The following is a 15,136-nucleotide window of genomic DNA, read 5'->3' as shown; positions in this document are numbered from 1 at the left end:
CGCTGTCCTTCTGCGAACCCGAGAGATGCTATCGCTCTCTGTGCTGCCGGAGTCCGGCTGCAGATTGAGTCTTTGTCAGGCGGAGCTGCCGGAGTCCCGGTGACGCAGCGCTCAGTCCGGCCTGCAGGAGAGTCGCCTCGACCACAGGCTGCCGCACACTCTGCTGCTGGAGCCTCGGATGGGATAAGTAGGTTACTCTACGGATGCTAAATTTTAGATTGTAGTGGTATAAAAATAATAATAACTTTATTTATAGCACATGGTCACAAATTGCTTAGACAGTGACAACAAGGAAACAATGTAAAATAACTGATAAAATACATAAAAAGATAAAATAAAATAGAATAAAATACATAAAAAGATAAAATAAAATAGAATAAATGATGAAGACTCAGGACCTGAAAAAAGAGCTTGTTGTGAAGACCTGAGGGTGCGCCGCTGCACATAAGGGGTTAAGAGTTTACTGCCTCATAGGTAATCAATAAAATCTTAAAATCTATTCTAAAATCAATCTGAAGCCAATGGAGCGACGCTGAAATGGGGTTAATGTGGTTTCTTCTCAAGTAAGTTATAAGTTAAATACAACAAAATAACTACTCAGCATTCATCAAGTCTCCTAATCAAAATTCTACATCACATCGCTTGAATTGCAATTGCACTTGCTTTATATTATGCGGGACGGGACATTATGTTGTCATGGTGACGCCTGTCTGCCTGTCTGTCTGTCTGTCTGTCTGTGTAGAGACATTCGTGCGAACACAATAACTCCAGAGCAGGTGATCTGATTACATTGCTGCATATATTTGCATATTAATGAGGAAAAACTGTGTGTGTGTATGTGTGTGTGTGTGTGTGTCAGTAGGTGGCAGTCAGAGTGGCTGCCACTTAGCTGTTGTAGATGGTGCTACACATTTTGTTTCCACCAACTGACAGTAGTAAAGTCAGGCCAGTGCACAGTTTCAGTTTATTTATTTATTTAGCATTTGTTGTATTATTCTCAGTATGTTTCATTGCTATAATTCCTTGTTGTATTATCTTCAGTATCCTCTATTCATCTTATTACCTCCGCCACGAGGTTATGTTTTCGGTGCCGTTTGTTTGTTTGTTTGTTTGTCAGCAGGATTACGGAAAAACTACTGGGCCGATTTTCATGAAACTTGGTGGAAGGGTGTAGCATGGGCCAAGGAAGAACCCATTACATTTTGAAACGGATCCAGATCTGACTCACGAAATTTGCATATCATAGCAGACTGGACTATTGGCCTTGGCGGAGGTCTGCACTCTCCGAGTGCCCTTCTAGTTCTTATATGTATGTAGTGTGTATACAGTATATATACTGTATATATATAGCTTCCCCAAGGCGATCATTAAAGTTTCATCTGATCTAATCTAATCTAATCCAGGCAGCCTACAGCAACTTCACAGTGAATCCAGTGAATTGTGGGTAGCAGTGGGCCTGGCCTGCTTCACTCTGGCTGCTCTTCAAAGGCTGCAGCCACAGTGGAGAGTAGCTCTCCTACACACACACACACACACACACACACACAGAGAGAGAGGAGGGAAGGGATGGGAAGGGAAGCCAAGCAGATCTCTGAAGAGTTCGCTCTCATCCTCTGACGCTTCGCCCTTATTGCCTGGTCTCTCTGGCTGCAGCCGGCTCCGCTCTGTGTTTCTGTTGAACAACACTCGGGGGTGAAGCGGTGATATCTGACAAGTGTTGCGTATTCTCCTAATATCTGACCCCGGGGCTTTCCTTGTGGGAGAGTGTGTTACAATTTGCTGCAAAAGCCTTGTAGTTGTGTTGTTTTCCTGCGCCAGGAGGTGCAGGGATTTAGTGTTCGTATAGTCTTTGTTTTGTTTTTTTTTTGGCACTGGAGCGCTCGGTGTGCTGCGGTCTGGTCTGGTGTGGTCTGGTGGTCTGGTCACTCACACAGACCCAGCACTCACTGCCTCTCAGCCGTGGAAGCACACACACACACACACACACACACACACACACACACAGGCACACGCACTGATACCCTGCGCTCCCACAATAGTGTGTGACCGGCTGCCAAGCTCCAGCCAGCTTCCCAGTCTCTGGTCTGAATCGGCTGCTGTCATCATCACCTACCGTAACCGTGTGCTGGACCGCAGCCGGAACACACACACACACACACACACACACACACACACACACACACACACACACCCGTGCACATATCCGCTGATAAACTGATAAACACACCGCACTCGCCTTCCATGTGAGTAGCGTGACATTCGCCTCTGCAGAAGAACTGGAACACACCCGACAGTATCCCTAACCGCCCCCCAGCCTCTCCTTGGTGCCTCTATAAGATATTTATAAGCATTTTGATAGTTTTCTTCCACTCTCTATCATCCGAGGTGAATGCTGTCATGTCGGATTACTCTAAGAGCCCTGCCGCCGCTCTCCTGCTATTCTCCGAAGGCTCCTGCGCTCTCGCACGTTTCTGTTTAGACCCATATAGAGTTCTTTCTGAATTATAAATTGTATTCATGTCATTAACCAGCGAGCACAGCCTCCCCAGTCAAGGACTCCTGGCTTGAGATGGAATGAAAACAGCAAGGCACTGATTAGATTCTCAGCAGATGTATTTCAAGCCTTCTGCCGCACTGCTAAAAAAAACTACCTGTTAGAAATTACGCTTAAAATAGCGATATCAAACTCGTTGGAGGGAAAGAACCGAGTTTACAGAACTGTGGAAACAGAGCAACACATTTTACACATTTTGAGTGAATGCGTTTCGTAAGGGATAATGTGCAGCGCTTCACATCGGGGTCTTGTTCACCCAGTTGGGGCTTATCTTCTGATAATGACCATCTCTCTGTACATTATCCTGCTTATTGCATGGCTACTCAATAAATACATTAATCATCGGACATGAAATGTTGATTTTAAATGATTTTATTATAGTTTGACTGAGACTGTAACCATAGAAACGTAAACAAATCCAGTAAGATGGCTGTTCAGCCTCTAACCAGCAATCAGAGGTTTGGTGCCTTCTGAATAAATGAAAAGTAATGAAATGAAAAGTTAAAAAAAATGAAAGCATAAAAGGAGTCATGTCTTTGTGGCACAAGGTGTCACTAATTTTTGATTAGAAATCAACTCCAGTGATAACCCTAGATATGAACCAGCGGTTCATTATTCACAAAATAACAGACATCAGAATGTGTTTATTGGCCAATCAGAACCGAGTATTCAACAAAGCAATATGTTTGTTTGCTGATGTTAACGCTTGATTGTGTGACTTTATAAATGCGACTGTTCATGTGCGAGTGTGTGTGCATGGTCCTGTGACTCCCACACACACCGACAGCGCTAGCTCTGGTAGAAAATGGGTTTTGTCAGTGACAATAAGGGATGAATGGAGAAGTGCTCGGAGTAAATGAGGTGATTTCCATGATGAAATAGAGCGATAAAAAGGCAGAGGAGGGATCTCTTTCCCTCTCCCCTTCTCTCCCTCCATCTCCCCTCCGCTTTGTTGGCCAGCCATTCATCATGACATCACGATGATGGAGAGAACACACACACACACCTCACACACACCCACACGCACACACACACATACTGTAGATAAAGTGGAAACAGATTGCGGAGCTGAAATCATCCAGAGGAAAACAGGTTGAAGTTCTGCGGTGAAATCTGCCCAATTTCTCACCCGTGGGTGACCTTGCAGTGAAGAGGGCGATGCGTCTGTGTGCTGAGCTGCAGCCGGCGCGGCGGCTGCATGGATAAGAGCCGCTCTGAACTCTGCTGAGGATTAAAATAAGCCAGCACGGAATTATTTAGTGGTCAAAGGCAAGGGCAAGGTCAGGTGTACTGGTGTGAATTTCCCCTGTGAAAGTCCGTTGTTCACTTACCAGGTTTTCCACCGTGTCAGTATGAGCTATAATTGTAGCTTTTTGATGTATGTTCAAAAAAATGAAAACAAAATCCACTGGACTTAAAGGTTAAATGTGTAATATTTCTGCTTTACTGAAGCATAATATGAGTATTAAATATCAGCAGGTTGCTGAATGGTAGTGAGTGAAACAAAGAGAACGGCCGGCGCACGCTGCAGAGATTTCTGCATTCACAACACAGGAGCAGGCCCAGGCTAATGTTGTTTGTTGTTGTTTGAAGGCCCTCCTACCACGCCAACGTCCATTCAAAAATCTGGCAATTTGTTTTTGCCTTGCTTATCGGCAAAAAACACACATCGGAAACTATAATTTAAGACTTTATTACTAATCCGAGAGTGTTCTGGTAAATTCGGCATGCATATAATCCTCCAAACAGCTCAAATTTTAACGGACCGGCCCATTTATGCGTCGGGGAAGTGTGAGTTACTTCACACACAAAATAGCGACTCCTTACCTTCAACCAGAGCCATATAGAGAGAGAGTTGCGTCAACGGAAGTCCAAAATGCTTGATCGTCACGTGATTCACGTAGCTTCAGATAGTTCCAGGAAGTACTTGGCGGGCAATTTGAAAACGTAAATACAGAGAGACAGAACTGCGATTTTTGGTAATTAGTAGTCAATAAATGCATTGATTTACAATATTTATATACAATATTTATATAGCACACCGACGTGTATGTAGTTACATCAATGTTTTTTTAAAAAGTAAAACTTGTATGGTAGTCAAGAGTAATCGCATCCTAATGTTTATTGATATATTTAAAGGGAGGGGAAGGGAAGGAATGTTTCAAAATTCAGATTAGATTAATTTTCTACCATTTCTTTAATTCATGGTGGTTTCAGTAATCCCATGGTAACTGAGGGCCTAAGTAATCTTAATGACTTAAGCAGAAATCTGCTTATTAAAAAGGGTACATTAAAACACATCCCATCCAGACAGGACAGGACACATTAAAACACATATATATTTATACACATATAAATATATATATTTTATGTATCTTTTGTCTTTTTACTATGCATTTATTTACCGCAATGAATTCATTAAATAAATCTCTAATAAACTCAGAAACATGAATAGCATGTCAAGCAGGTTGTCTGTGCCCTTTCCTCCGTGTTGTCCTTGCATATAGTCTCCACCATGGTTTGCTGTGCTGCATGGGGATGCTCCAATCGCTCGGAGAAAGGAGTACAAATGTACGAATGTATTTTCACAAGCTAGTGTGGTTTATGTCAATCCCTACTTCATCAGTGAGTTTTTATCTAGCTGCCCATGTATTAAAAAGACGAAAGGACATTATGAGCGCTGGCATTTCTTTCTATCAAATTGACCTTGAACATAATTCAGTCTGCCAACTCACGTTAACAGATTATTGAGAATGAATGCAAATATACAGAGTTTAGTATGGCGTCTAGGCTCTAATCCTGTCACTCCCTGCAAGCGTGCACCTAGCTAGCCAAAGAGAGCAGCCAGGGAGGGACAATCCGGGGGAGACCTAGAATCAGAGCCTACAGGTGGATGCTGGGGTGGAGCTGGGGATGATAAAATGATATATGGTTAGCAGCAGCTAAGATAAGATAAGATAAGATTGCACTTTATTGATCCCCTAGGGGAAATTCGGGTGTCACAGCAGTGGTGTACAGTACAATGACAGGAAATAAGGTATATAATACAGTAAAATAATAAGGTAAATAAGAATAAAAATGGTGCAGAAAAGATGAAGGCAATATAGATCAATATAACACACTATAAAAACTATGAAGATAAACAATATAAAACTATTAAAAAAGTGTCTCGTGTCCAAGTGGACACAGTTACTGACTGGTTACCATCCTTGATAATAAACACTTATTTCCAAATGTTAGGGAAACCACAAATAAGTGTACGGTTTCCCCACTGACACGGAGAGGAGAAAAAAATGGTTGGCTCAAGTCAGCAGGAGCAATCTTACTATCACTAAAGATCACAACAACAAAAAAATATGCGAGGTAATAATATTCAAACACTTCATTTGCACTTTTTCACAAACAAAGACCATACCATTGGGAAGCTTAATGTTTGGTTTATTAAAAATAAGGAACAGGGAAAGGCTTGTAAAACCCAGGGAGTTGAGACTCAGGGTGCAGGGTGAGGGTGCTGTCTCATTGCAGGGAGTCTTCAGGCTCCATTGAATCCCCCTGTGGTTCTTGTGCTGAAAGAGAGAGGGAGAGAGGGAGAAAAAGACAGAGGAGAAAGGGTTAGACACACCTATATAGGCTTGGATGGGAAATTGCCTTGGGAGATGAGGTGTGGTCTTTGTTCCTCAACTTAAGTTATGGAACTTCATTAGTTGTGATCATCAACAGCTTTTGCTGCTGATGTTTAACAAAGTATGACAAGTGGCATCAGTTACTGATGTGATATTAATTTATATAAAGTTGTCTCATGTTCTTGGTTGTCTTTTATATATGTAATGAGTGTATACATGTCCAGTGCTCCTACAGCAGGTTACTAATATACACTAACAAGATAAGATTACTTATATAATACAGTAATAGAATACATGTTTAGTATGATTACTTATATAATACTGTAGTATAATACTTTTAGTATTTAGTATGATTCCCCATTTAGCCTAGTATGATTCATTTTTCAAAATTGCTGGCCTATTTTAAACTTACCTTGTGTTTTCAATCTCACTTAGGTCCTCCAACTTCCCTCTCCCTTTGCCATCAATCCAAAATCAGCTGAGCTGCAACATAATATAGACAGGTAATAGTCAACAGAATCACAAAGCCTAAAAACACTCAACCCATAAGTTACGTTTTTGTTTACTGTTTTGAAGTCTCAAATATGCACTCTAAATCCATATCAATAGCGATGTATCACAAACATAGCTCTCTTCCTTATTATTGTGTAACGTTAACTTTATTATTAGCTCTTACTCCAAAATGGATATCCTCATTTCACCACCTCCACCCACCACTCTACAAACACATGCCCCAATGTTATATTTAACTAATATTTAACTCCCCCCACCCCGCAAAAAATCACGTTTAGAAGTATTTTTCTCTAATTCCACAACGTTGGATTAAATGGCATTAAGAGAACGGAATTTATAATTAATAGGCTGTTCGTGGTTAACGTTATGTGTTGCTAACTTTATTCAGTATCCTAGCCTAATCTGTTATCTGTTAACGTTCCCTAAATCTACTAATTTAGAGGGGGATAATCCACTAACATGCTTTAATGCACATGTTAATTTGATACAGATGTGCTGATAATATACAATCTGATTCTTTAAACATCTTACCCTTTCAAAGTACATCACAAACGGTCCATTCCGCTGCAACTCTACTGCGCTGCTAGTGTTAGCCGCTAACTTCCGGGAACTATTGAGAGGCTCCGCGATCCGCCATTGCTGTAAAAAAAATGGTCCATTGGAGAGAACGGAGATGACGCAACTCTCTCTCTATATGGCTCTGCCTTCAACATGTTCCAAAAACCCACAGACAGCAGAATGGTGGTGACGTCAGGATCCTGATCACAGCAAGCGTCCATCGAACCACAAAAATGTGTGAACTTGGTAAAACATGACAGAAGGTTGATTGTTGTTGATTGTGAAACAGTCCAACCTGCCCACCATGCTGATGATGGTCTCGCTCTACGGAGTGTGAGTGTTGTTGTCATGACAACGCTGAACGATAGAGGCCAGCACTGGACCAGATATTACACATTGACCCTTTAAAACGAAGAATTGGTTTATTTAGTATTTACTACTTACTTAGCCTGGTTCTAGACTCCTGAATCGTGTCCGGCACACTTTGCAGATTTTGTGGAGCGATTCAGAGTCTGGTGTTTCCCTCGTCAACGGCTCTAGCCAATCAGCGCCTTTGTGGGCGGGACTAAAGTTTGAGCCTTTCGTGCAATGGTTTTTCATTGATGTTTTGGCAGAATAGATTTGTTGAAATCACCTCCTTAACCAACAGATTGCCTTTGGAAAAACATTTATATTTTTGTCAAAATTGACCAACAGTCTTTTAAGTTGGTGAATCCGCTGGCTAACCATGGATATAGAGGCTAACTGGCTGCAGCATCAGTGTGAATGAAGTAACGTCAGAGGATACGTCAGTCACTAGTGATTGGTTCAGATACGTCAGTCACTAGTGATTGGTTCAGATACGTCAGTCACTAGTGATTGGTTCGGGTAAAATCACCCCCCCCACACACAGAAAACAGCTAACGAGGAGGAATCTCAGGCTGAATAATGGAGTGGGAACCAAATGGCCGTTCAGTCTGAATATCAGGCATCTTACTACCTGGATGACTGACACAGATGTTTTTTAAGGTATATTTATGTCATTTGATGCATGGCATTTTTTTTTTTTTTAGAGAATTATCCCATTAGCTGTGGTTGAAGCTGAGGGAGGTTGGAGGATGTGTGAATAAACCGGTTGCCGGCGGGGATGCACAAGACTTTAGTCTAGTACTTAAATGGCTTCATCCTGACAAGCAACACTGGCTCTGATTAGGAGCTTTAGGCAGGTTTGTGTGTCAAAACGCCGTCCCGCTCTCTGTCTCTGATCAAGAGAGACGCCTGCGTTAGGTGGAAAGTTTGTATTTTAATTGCTTGTGTTTTTCCCTGCCGTCCTCGCCGCTGACGGTGCGCTGCAGGTTACAGGATTCACCCCAAAGGGATCGTTCATATGTTTCTTAACGTTTTCTTAATGTTGATATGATTTGCTTCTCTCCAGCTTTGTTGCGCGTTGATGAACATCGTGATGAATCCTTAGAGCTTTTCCTCTGCCTCAGAAATGTGGCTGAACATTCGATCACACCGGGTTGCAGTGAAGCCCGCCTCCATTTAGAATCGGTCTTCCCAGTGACGGTCGATAGCACAAATTTAAATTTTCAACAGCAGAAAGTTAATTTAATAGATAATGACTTGGTAATTACAGTAGCATGGTACTTTAACTTAATCACAGTGTCTTGGAGAGTTGAATCCACTGGAAAGGGTCTATTCTGCAGGGACATCCTCAGGGGATTCTCTCTGTCTCTCTGTCTGTCTCTGTCTCTCTCTCCCTCTCTCTGTCTCTGTCCCTCTCCCTCTCTCTCCCTCTCTGTCTCTCTCTCTCCTAGCATCTCTCTCTTCTACCCACTGTCCATTTCATAGTACTTCCTTCCCTTAGTATTGAAAATGAGTTGTCACCTCCTTTCATTAATCTCTGTCTGCCCCCCTTGAGCTCTGTGCCCTTGCAGGAAAGGCTCTCTCTCTCACACACACACACACACACTCACACACACACACACACACACACACACAAGCGTGAACTACTTCATACACTTCCATACCCGTCTCCCTCTCCCAGAGAATGTCCTATAGTGTCCAACTGGTGGAACATGAAAAAAAAGATGAGTGTCACGGCTGACCTGGTGCCCGGCCGCCCGGCCCCGAGAGGCCCCTCCCACCGGGGCCGACAGGAGGTCACCGCCGGGGCCGAGGACAGAGGACAGAGGACAGGAGAGGAGAGGAGAGGAGAGGAGAGGGCCGGTGCAGCTGAAAGAAGAGATACTACAGCTAGAGAGAGGCAGAGCAGCAGAGAATATCACAGTCACCTTTAACTGCTGCGTGGTTGAAGTGTTGAGACTGTGTGGCGCTTTTAAAGAACTAAAGTCTTGAGAAATGAAAAATTGGTGAAATTAGCACAACGTCTTAAAGTGATGTTGAACTTTGGTAGCTTGGGTTGTGTAGCTTCCTGGCCATGATATAACCGGTGTTGCTCCGGTTAAGAGTTAGAGAGTTAGAAGTGTTGCTATTTACAATTATTGGTAAACATTATTTTCTTTGTTCCATCGGCATAAGTTTCCTCCAACCGGATTTCAGTGTTACACTTGTTCAAACTGAAAGGTTTAATAAACATCAAGAAAGCGATTCACTTAAAAACAATTAAGCAGCATGACTAGTTTTTTATATATTGTCAGAATCTGCTTTGTTCATGTCAGATTATGTGCTGGAAGTGTGATTTTCAGACTGTTCCTCCATACAATGGCAGTGAATGGAGAGAGAAAAAAATACACAATTCTCCAATCTCCTCTACCGGAGCAACAGATAACAGAGAATCGCCAATTTTGGGGTTTTATCATGGAGGAAGATACACAACCCAAAGTTCAACATCACTTTAAAATGCAAATAAGGTGATCTGGGCACAAAAAGTGAGAAAAAGGCAACGAGCCGGGTTCACTTCCCAACTCATGACAACAAGTCTTCTACTGGGAGGGAAGTTTCCATTTCAGTTCTTATTCGGTTCTTATGTAACCATGACCAAAACCTTAACTCTAACCTTGACGAACAATTTGTGCTGTTGTCGCATAATCATTTTCGTGGTGGAGGAACATCATCTTCACATTATTTGTGTCCACAACATGAAATCTGTGGTTCATTTCACAAAATTTGGTGGGACTGTGTCGTCTCCCTGACGGGACGGGCACAGCAGACCGGCTGTTTCACACACAGTAAATGATAGCTGACTGTTTACAGGCTGTCGCTGCCGTTTGAGAGCAAATTTGTTTCCAGACACACAGCTAGTCACTGTACCGCCGTCACTGGCATTTAATTGCTCTTGATATTTAAGCGCTGGAGCAGATCACATTACAAGTGGCTCTGCCTCCTGTTTGTGCTGCCGGCATATTCCATTATACGCTTCTCATTTCCCTAGCTGTCCTTCAAACTGTGCTGAATGTCAGCTGCTCGGGGCATCGTGATTCTGTATCAATTATAAGAGTTGAGGCGGCTACAGTGAATCAGGAGCTGATAGCATCAGTGTGGATGGGGAGGGGAAGGAGGGCGAGCTCGGCGCAGGTAGATAGGGCCGCGCTGGGTGGAAGGACACCGGCGGACGAGCCGAGGCGGAGCGCACATTACCTCAGGACAAATGAAGAGGAGACGTAGGAGAGGGAGAGAGAAGGAGAAATGAATGCAGAAGTTTGGAGGAGATGAGACTGTTGGACTGGAGTTAGACGCACAGCTCCTGTTAATTGCCAACGGACATTTCTCATTTCCGAATTTTCCCTCCATTGCAGTCCTTTTTAAAAAAAAAAAATCATAAAGTGCACATTGGGTACATTGTCATAAAGTCCTACCCCCCTCCACACACACACACACACACACACACACACACCACCACCACCACCAAGTGAATACTGCGAAGGATCATCCAACAAATAAAAGAATTCAAGGCAGCATGGCTGACTGAAGTTAATTACTGTAGGTGTTAATCAGTGACAACATGACGAGGTATGTTAATGAATAGAATAACTGCCATAAGGCAATAGGGACGAATTTACATAATAATGAAGACACATTATGAGAGAGAGAAATAAGAATTAGAATTAATAAATTGTCATTTCCCAAATCAGCTCTTAGAACTTGAATTATATTGTTTAGTGATATTGTTTTAAATGAGCAACTCATGTATTGCGTGAACTTTATATATCTGACAGAGTGAAGAAAGCTTGCTGTCCCAGAATTAATTAATGTGAAAAATCCCAATGATGGATGAGAGACAGTGTACACACCCTCAGGGTGAGAGCCGGCATTTTATAGCTGTCTCCTGAGGAAACAAAGTTAAGGTATATTTTGAGATGAGCCTTCTTTTTTGTGATGGGTCATGAGGGAAGACTAAAGTAAAATAAAGTGAATGTTGAAGTGAATACTGATGGTAAGAAAATGTGACTCTACTGTGGGACGAGATAAATGAGCAAGCGATAGAGGGAAAGATACAGAGAGAAAGAGAAAGCAGAACTTGATGTTCAGTGAATGAGACAGTGCAGAGCGAAGTGGAAATGTACGAGAGACTGGAGATGGATGGATATGAAGACAGAGATTTAAGTGGATATAGAGTTGACTTTTTTAGGAGAAGAGAATGTATGGAAATTAGAGATGTACAACAGTAAAATCTATAGAGACTAGAGATATTACACTAAAATCTATAGCGACTAGAGATAATATAGTAAGAACTATAGAGACTAGAGATATTACAGTAAGATCTATAGGAACTAGATGTACTAGCGTAAGAACTATAGAGACCAGAGATACTACAGTAAGAACTATAGAGACTAGATATATTACAGTAAAATCTATAGGAACTAGATATACTAGAGTAAGAACTATAGAGACTATAGATATTACAGTAAGAACTATAGAGACCAGAGATACTATAGTAAGAACTATAGAGACTAGAGATATTACAGTAAAATCTATAGGAACTAGATATACTAGAGTAAGAACTATAGAGACTATAGATATTACAGTAAGAACTATAGAGACCAGAGATACTATAGTAAGAACTATAGAGACTAGAGATATTACAGTAAAATCTATAGGAACTAGATATACTAGAGTAAGAACTATAGAGACTATAGATATTACAGTAAGAACTATAGAGACCAGAGATACTATAGTAAGAACTATAGAGACTAGAGATATTACAGTAAAATCTATAGGAACTAGATATGAGAGTAAGAACTATAGAGACTAGAGATACTACAGTAAGAACTATAGAGACCAGAGATACTATAGTAAGAACTATAGAGAATAGAGATATTACAGTAAAATCTATAGGAACTAGATATGAGAGTAAGAACTATAGAGACCAGAGATACTACAGTAAGAACTATAGAGACCAGAGATACTATAGTAAGAACTATAGAGACTAGAGATATTACAGTAAAATCTATAGGAACTAGATATGAGAGTAAGAACTATAGAGACCAGAGATACTACAGTAAGAACTATAGAGACCAGAGATACTATAGTAAGAACTATAGAGACTAGAGATATTACAGTAAAATCTATAGGAACTAGATATGAGAGTAAGAACTATAGAGACTAGAGATACTATAGTAAGAAGTATAGAAACTAGAGAAACTACAGTACATTCATTAGACTAGAGATACAGTAAAATCTATAGTGACTATAGATACTACAGTACAATCTATAAAGAGTAGAGATACTACAGTAAAATCCATCATATAATCATAATACTATGCAATAAGTGTGAGATGTTGATAAAATGTAGTAAGTCGCTTTGGACAATAGTGTCTGCTAAATGTCATAATGTAATGTAATGTGATGAGATATTACAGCGAGATACTAGTGTAAAATCAATAGGCTACAGTCTTCAAAACACATGTAGTGTGTATATGGAGGTGAGGCTGTACCGTTATGATGGACTCGGCTCCATCTGATGCGTCTGTTAAATGACGTGTGTTGTCCCGTTAAGCCGGGCCCGCTCTGCACACCGGGTCACCGGTGGATTTGGATGCACCAACTTCTCAGGACTGATTATAATGCATCGTACGGCCTGTGATTTGTGGAAGTGGGCTGTCTTGCAGCTGGCGGAGCAGATGACAACTGTGGATGGTGTCAGAAACAACAGGGAAGCCAGATGTGGCTGATATATTACACACGGTTAGTTGTCAACATCTTATCTTAAAAGAAGACCCCTATATAGAGAAACAGGAGCGGATATCTGTTTGAAGTGCTTGTCACTGTGAGAAGTGAGGGAGGGCGCCGCTTGTTTGTCGCAATCGTCTGTTAGCTTCTGTTAGCTTCTGTTAGCTGGCAGCTAATTGATCTAGCTTCATACCTGGAAACAAGTTACTGGCATGAAGGTTCAGAGTTTAATTCTGGTGTTTTCAACTGAAGTCCAGCTCTGCATTTTGTTTAAAAAGTTGGTTTTTGGGGGGAATTTGTGTGCAGCACTGACCATACTCTGCTATTGAGTCCTAAAATCATTTCCAGTCGTTTCCAATTGTATGATGGAAAAAGATGCGAAAGTAGGGTCCAAGTCATCAAGTTGAGGTTAGTGTAGTGTTAGGACTTGGATTTAGGGTTAAAATTAGGATTAGGTTGAGGTTAGGCATGTCGTAGTGAGGGTTAGGGGTTAGGGACTGAATGTAGTCAATTAAAGTCCTCACAAGTATAATAATAGGAGTGTGTGTGCGTGCGCGTCTTCTCGTGTGACATGAGTGCACATGTGTGTGTTTGCATGCCGGTGTGTGTTGTGTGTACATGAGGCTCCTCAGCTGCTGTGTGTCCTGAGGATTCGACCTCTCCTCCTCCTCCGCTGTCCTCCAGCTGCTCTCTGCTGTCAGGTGGAACCAGAGGGGCTGGCCTTAATTACGGGGAAGAGGTTGACTGTGACACTGACGCAGGATGTGGCGGCAGCGGCGGCGTCTCCTGGCCGGGGCCGGGGGGCGAGGGGGGCGGACAGGGCGCCGCTCTCCCTGCTGCCGCAACCCCAGACAATGAGAGCGATGCCCAACCATCTGCTGCCGCTGCCCTACCAGCAGCCTGGGCACTGAGACAAACAAGTGTGTGTGTGTTTGTACGTGTGTGTGTGTGTGTGTGTGTATATATATCCCTGCTCTTCCAGCCATCTCCTCCGCCCCACTACTGTCACTCCTCTGTTTCTCCCTCTGGACCCCATGCTGACACGTCTACCTTTCAGGAAATTGGGGCATGGCTGCAGCCGGGCATGTAAACACATTTACAAGCTAAATTAAAAATGTAGGAGTCTGAGAAAAATCCTGAAATTAAACAGAACCTGCAGCCTCAACCCATGAAGACGTATTTCCCCTTTTTTTTTCCTTTTACTCAAAGCCAAAACAAACTAGGAATGAATTGGACCTAAATGTACTACAAATTAGGACTGGGCGACAAAATGACAATAATCATAAGAAATTATTTCGATATCGATACATAACGATATCTGCAAACGTGCAAAATCATGTGTTAAATAATCAACACATTCAAAGTACATAATATAAAGTATGATAAAACTAATTTCAAATAATATTCCCTAATTTGTTTCAGATCTCATTTCGTGAAAGATTTTAATTAGTATGTGCTTTTTATCATTAATTTAGACAACAGAATTGTGTATCACCATAACTCCATATCATTATTTCATCACAATATGATTATATTAAAAGATGATAAACAGTAATATTAAATTATTGCCCAGCCCCAGTATCAATATATCAATACATACTATCAAGATCACATTCTTCTTTTCATTCTTCTCGCTCCTGCCTGCAACTCAAACTGAAACTAAGCAGAATAAAATTTAAACCAATTCCGAACAATATAAACTAAACTAAGCATAAAACACCCCAAAATTTGAAAATAAAATCAGTATACAAACTAATGTAACACACACATAGAC

At 41.6% G+C, this 15,136-nt stretch overlaps 1 protein-coding gene and 1 long non-coding RNA gene across 2 annotated transcripts in view; one reads left to right on the top strand and one right to left on the bottom strand.

The window, feature by feature from the left end:
- The window catches only part of LOC139924351 (protein kinase C-binding protein NELL1-like), a 234,798-nt gene that overhangs the window by 125,903 nt on the left and 93,759 nt on the right, over window positions 1-15,136 (top strand). The window lies entirely within an intron of this gene.
- LOC144538561 (uncharacterized) lies at window positions 5,972-7,342 on the bottom strand. The gene is made up of 3 exons (XR_013504359.1): window positions 7,222-7,342; window positions 6,590-6,660; window positions 5,972-6,120 (listed from the first exon to the last, which is right to left on the bottom strand). It is a non-coding gene; the product is annotated as an uncharacterized LOC144538561 (long non-coding RNA).

Source organism: Centroberyx gerrardi, chromosome 1, assembly GCF_048128805.1.
Source record: "Centroberyx gerrardi isolate f3 chromosome 1, fCenGer3.hap1.cur.20231027, whole genome shotgun sequence".
In the NCBI taxonomy this organism is placed as follows: domain Eukaryota; kingdom Metazoa; phylum Chordata; class Actinopteri; order Beryciformes; family Berycidae; genus Centroberyx; species Centroberyx gerrardi.
This window is presented reverse-complemented; position numbering and strand designations above follow the sequence as displayed.